Source organism: Antechinus flavipes, chromosome 1, assembly GCF_016432865.1.
Source record: "Antechinus flavipes isolate AdamAnt ecotype Samford, QLD, Australia chromosome 1, AdamAnt_v2, whole genome shotgun sequence".
Classification (NCBI taxonomy): domain Eukaryota; kingdom Metazoa; phylum Chordata; class Mammalia; order Dasyuromorphia; family Dasyuridae; genus Antechinus; species Antechinus flavipes.
In genome coordinates, this window is record NC_067398.1 from 385719335 (window position 1) to 385725642 (window position 6308).

The 6308-nt window shown below is 32.8% G+C and overlaps 1 pseudogene; it reads right to left on the reverse strand.

The window, feature by feature from the left end:
• Positions 1-5561: 5561 nt before the first annotated feature.
• Positions 5562-5904, reverse strand: LOC127561343 (40S ribosomal protein S12-like; annotated as a pseudogene).
• Positions 5905-6308: the final 404 nt, after the last annotated feature.

The following is a 6308-nucleotide window of genomic DNA, read 5'->3' on the forward strand; positions in this document are numbered from 1 at the left end:
AAGCTTAATGTTATTAAACAATAATTAAGCACTTGAAGTGCAGTCTTTTACGCTTGCTAATCTTGGTGACTGTTTACATGCTACTGTTTGTTAAATGGCAAAGTTTATTGATTTGGCAAATTCAGTACCACATTGTATATTTCCATTCAGACTGTGTTCCTACATGTGGTTCAGCATTTTTAAATGTCAACTGCAAAGTATTATTGATCTGTAATTAAAAGTGTAGAGAAAAATTAGCATAGAAGAAGTTTATGGTCATTAGTACAACTACTGTTAGGCAATTATTTAGCTTGTTTTAACATTTATTTTCTTTCCTGGTATTGACATACTGTATGGTGCTGGCCAGAACATTTTATTTTGCTAAAAAGGAAAGTTTAAGATCAACATATGCTGATAACCTCAAATCCAATGTGGGTATTTGCTTGTCACTTTGTCTATTCCTTAAGGAAAGGTTTCTATGTGTGCTTTGCATATTATACAGGGAATTGGAAAAAAGGAACATTAACATTTTAATGAAACCAAGTGACATTAATATATTCTTTTCCTGAATCAAATGAAATGTGTTTTTCTACTTTTCCAATCTAGATAAGAAAAATAAAAATAAGATCCGGAAGAGAGTGCTATGGGATGAAGCTCATTATGTTTTTATTATATTGGAACTTTCACAGACACCTGTTAGATGGCCAATATTATGCACTCAATAGAACTGTCAAAAGCTGTATGGGGAAAAGAACACAGGATTTGAAATCAGAAGACTGAGGTTGGACCTCTGACTCTCTGCATTACTATCTGTGTGGTCCTGGACAAGTCATTTTATTTCTCCGATTCTCAGTTCCCTCTTCTCTAATGACAAGTAGGGTAGACTAGATGATATCTAATATCTTTTCTAAAGTATCAGATATTATCCGTAAACACAGAATTATTTATTCAAAAACAAAGACTGTTCTGCATTAGAGAGACAGAATATGGATAGATAATAGGAAAAAGGTATATTGTTTCAAGAAGGGGGAGAAGAGAATGGAAAATGCCTTCCCTTTTAGATAAGTAGTCAGGGGATTAATTAATCAAGTATTTATTAAAGGTCTACTACATGGCAGGCAAAAATGCTAGACTCTGGGTAACTATGGACATAAATACAAACAATCTCCACTCAAGAGGAATTTACATTCTAATGAAAAAGAAAATAAGCACATATAAACATATGTACATAAATATAAATATGTTATGTATATGTACATGTATATGTGTGTTAATATGTATGGCATGCATATTATACATATATGTTATATGTATTGTTAATTGTTATATACTTAAATGGGTTTATACATGTGCATAGTAAATTGATGCATATGAATTGATGCATAATTATGCTATGTTGTAGGTTATGCATATATGTTGTATTGTGGTGGTATATTTTAACATGCATGTGTGAACTGACATATATGTTGGTGTGTTCATTCATGGTGGTATGCCCTGTATAGGTGTGGTTCGGCATGCATTACTTGTGTTAATATGGATATATGGGCATATACTAACACGTGTGCTAGTGAATGTGTGTGTGTGTATGTATACACACACACATATATATATATTAATATACTCATAACACAAAAGAGTTAAATATACAGCAGTTTGGGAAGGCACTAGCAGTTGGGAGTTTCAGGGAAAAAAAAATATTCATTCCAAAAGTAGTGTCTGAAGTACATCTTAAAAAAGACAGAGACTATATGAGGCAAGGTTAAGATGGGATTATTTTTCAGGCAGGGACATCAATCAGTGAAAAAATATGGAGATGGGAAATGGAGTGTCATGAGTGAAGGGTATAGAAAAAATTGTTTGACTAGAGAATGATGTCAAAAGACGGTAGAAAAAATACAGTTTTTAAAAGACTTACACTTTACATACACATTCAATAAGAAATCCTTTTGTAGGTATGTGTGTATGCATGTGTGTATTTATGTATCTGCATTTAAGGCAAGAAATTTTGGGAGGTGAGAGGGAATTCTGTCTCTATGAAATGGGAGGATTGTGGAAGTAAGCAAGGATTACAAGGGCATGAAACATAATTTGATATACCTAGAATCCAATATAAGTTCAGTAGTAATAGGTAAAATGCCAAAGTGACTATTTCTTCTTTGCATAGAATTACTAAATGGATGGACCAGCGGAATGCCATAGGAATAGTGTACTAATTTTAGCAAGATACTTAAAGTCTCACAATAGCCTTGTGAGCAAGATGGAGAGATGTGTCCTGGATGTTCAAACATTTAGATGCATTTGTAACCATTTTAAAAATTATACTCAAAGACTGTGGATTAATGCATAATTTTCAAATTGAGTGATCTGATAAGAGGCTCCCTATTTAGTTCCATCTTGTTTATCATTTTTATGAAGGACTTGTATAAAAACATAAAAATATGTTTATTAAATATTTTGATGGCAAAAATAAATCTGGAAAAGGACTAATAATTTATAATCAGAATCAATATTTTAAATGATTTCAATGATCTGGAATCATGGAATGAAATTAAATGAAGAATAATTGTAAAGAATTCCTCAAAAATATCAATAAATAAGTAAAAAAAAAAAAAACAATTGTACAAATGCAGTATGGGAAAGGACTGGCTAAACCAGTTTGCAATACCCATGCATATCAACAGAATACAAACTCAATATGAAGGGGAAAAAAAAGCTATTGTTCCTTGGTTGCCAAAAGAGGTAATGTTATCTTGAGCAAGAGAAGTTCAATTTCTTGCATATTGATAAGACTATATCTGAAGTTTTTAGTTATAAGCATATTAACTAGGATATTGACAAACAAAAGTCAGCATGTCAAAGTAGATAGAAAACCAATCTTGAAATCAAAAAGGCCTGAAGAGAAGAATTGCCTTTAATAAATATTGCCTTATGTGACTATGGAGACGTCACTCAACTTTTCCAGCCCCTCTGTCCCCGCCTCCGAGGATTTACTAAGACTTTATACTGAAGATGGATTATCTGTCTACTTCAATAGATAGTTTTCTTTATTGGGAATTTCCATGCACAGATTAAATAATCGATTCAAGCTTCCTCCACTTTACCTGATCACCACCATAAATAAATATATTCACAGAAGAATCTCTGGAATGAAGGATCTAGAAACTACACCATAAGAGAAATGATTGAAAGGAATAGAAATGTTAATCTGGAAAAGAGAAGAACTGAGAAGCTGTCAAGTGAAAGAGAAATCAGATTTATATCATGTAATAAATAAGAAGACTGAAATCAATGGATGAAAGTAATAGTAGGATGCCTTTTTGTTTAATATTAAGAACAAAAATTTAGTAATTAGTTGCTTAAAAAGGAAATAAGCTGCTTCACAAGATAGATTAATCTCTGTAACTTGAAATATTCAATAGGCTATATGAACAGCTTCGGGAATAGTATTGAAGAGATTTCTGCATTGTCTAGGGTATCAGTCTTGATGATCTGTAAGACTTTTTTTAGCTCTAAGAGTTTATACGTATCATGTTTATCAGAAGTGATAGATAGTTTGATAAATAAATCATTTTTGGGCTCAGTACATGTTGGAGGAAATGAATGAGAAGAAGGTTCTAAGTGTGACAGCCAAGTAGAACCTTCAAGCGCTTAGATAGAAGTTGAAGGAGAAATAGAAGAACAACTGCTGTGGTCAGCTAGGTTGATAGTTTATGCATGATTATGGAGTTCAAAGATTAAGACTGGTGAGCTAGAATAATCAGGCAGGAGGGCCTACCTAACTAGTCCTGTCAAAGTAGACAAATAGAGAGAGGCAAGAAACTAGGGATAAGAACCTCGCAAAGAGAGACTGCAATTGTTATAAAGGAGAGTTGTAAAGGAAGACTTAGATACAAAATTGACCTGATGCTGAGAACTATTAAATTTTGGACGTTTATGATTCTTATTAATACTTAGTCTGGTGAACAAAATGTGAGTAGAACTAGAGCATTGAGGATGAGGATGTTCTGAAAAGACAGGAATAAACAGGTAAATCTGAACTGTAATAAAGTATGATTTGAAAATAAGTATCACACAAATAGCAATGGAGAGACATGATAAATATGATCATGCAACAATGTAGAAAATGAGAAACTTAAAAGAAGAAGAGACATAAATGATGTCATCAGAAGGGCAGAGATGAAGAGTGATCGGTTAAAATATTCATTTTTATGTTTTCAGGAGAAAACAAAGAAAAATTTTCAGATCATTGGAGCTAACTTTTTTTCCCTGAGGCAGTTGAGGCCTAAGATCAAGTGATTTCCCAGATAGTTAGTGTTAAGTATTTGAGGTTGTATTTGAAATCAGGTCCTCCAGAACCCAGAGCTGGGCTTCTATCCACTGTATCATCTAGCTGCCCCATTGGGTTAGCTTTCTGTGTTGAACTTAATGGAAGCTATGTACAAGAGACATTCTGGGTAGGCTATGGATGAATTGTAATCTGCATTACTGATGGAGGGAAAAAAAACATTGAAATAAATTAAATCAGGGCTACATTTGAGGAAGGGTAGTCATTCTATTTCTAACAGGTATATAATTTCAGGAATCGGTATCCAGAGAAGAAAGGAAGGATTAGGGTTCAGCATACATTTAGAGGGGTAGGTTTTAAAGAAGAAAGAAATGTCTTCTGAGGAAGATGGAAAAAGAAGAGACTAGCAATAACATTGGTATATGCATGAGAAATATGAGGGTAAAAAAAAGACACTCCTGCTATATGTAATAAAAACTACTATGGTTATACATTTTCCCCTTTTCTTCCTATCTTATGGTTTCTGTGTACACATAGTTTCTGAAGGTGAAAATTGCACTTGCTTATACTGAGATGTAGTTATAGTTCAGGATGGATGAGTATTAGAGATGATATGTTGGTACTGGATTGTTATCAGTTTACAGATTCATGCACAGGTATTAGGTTAGGATTTTAGAGGCTCTATCAGTGCATCTCAAATATAAATCTATAATAAACTTTGGCAAGAAAAATCTGGAGTTTCATCAAGGTTAAAATAAAGGATTAAGAAAGTTGAGGGAAAAGCAGTAAATGAAATCATGCTTCTCAGTGGCAGAATTGCCTTGCTATTCACATAAAAGGTCCAAAGATGAGTGCAGTCATAAGTTACTTAAAGAAATTCTGCCTAATTAGAGGCAAAATAATTGAAAGTAAGCTAATGTGTAAGAGAAGCTATTTATATTTAATATATTTTTGAGTTACTTTTCAAAGAAGTTGAGTTTTGGAAAGCACTCATTTTCATTTGGTTGGCTGGCTTTACATTAAACTGTTATTGTTATTTTTAATAATAAAAACTATTCTGAACCAAATGTCAGCAATATTAATGCAAAACCTATCACAAGACATAGAGAAAGCTTACAACTATCCCCTAATTTCTTTTCTTTGAAATATTCTGTGACAGAATTCTTCAAAACATTTTCTCTATTTTTGGAATTTTAGAAATCTAATTTAATCTCTGTCAGTTTTTAATTATTAGCTTATAGTAAGTAATTTCCCAACATCATCTTTTTTTCCAAGTCAAACAAAGGCTTTCATTTACTTACTTATTGCATTTAAAATATCTTCAATGATATCTTTAGCCTGTAATTCCCTGCCATAGATAGTCCTTAACAACCATGCAACTACAGCTACCCACTTTATGGAGTTTTTCCTTTCTGTCAGTTTTACAGAGGCCTAAGCATTTACCCAGTTTTTTGTTGTCTTCAACCTTGATCAAGTTGATATGGTGTTCAGCACATAGGGACTCGATCAACTTTGCAAACATAGGTTCATTACAGTTGGAAGCAAGAACACAAAGATGGGCTTGGCGTTTGTCCATGAGCTAACCCATCATGGATGAATGTGGTCTTCAGCATTTATTGTGGAGCAGTGTTAACATCCATTATATCTACAGCACCTTTGTCTTCATTGGCCAAACAGCTTAGTGTTATTTTTCTTTTTAACAATTGGTTTGGAGATAATAAATCAAACCATTTGTTAAAATTTCTGTATCTTAGGACCTCTAAAGCCTTTAATGAGTAATTGAGTACAAAATGCAATAAAATTTGTTTTTTACATGGCATACTTGTGCAAGTGAAGAGGAAGCATGGCATAATGTAGCAGTTGTAAAGTGGTCTGGAGATTCCTTAAGATTTCCAAGACCCTTTCAGGGATTTCAAGAGGTCAAAACTATTTTCATAATAATATTAAGATAATTTTATTTCTAATATAATAACTATCAGCATATATAATTCATATAAATAAAAAAACCTCTTTGGAGAAGGGTAAAGGTCCTGAGATCAAAAAG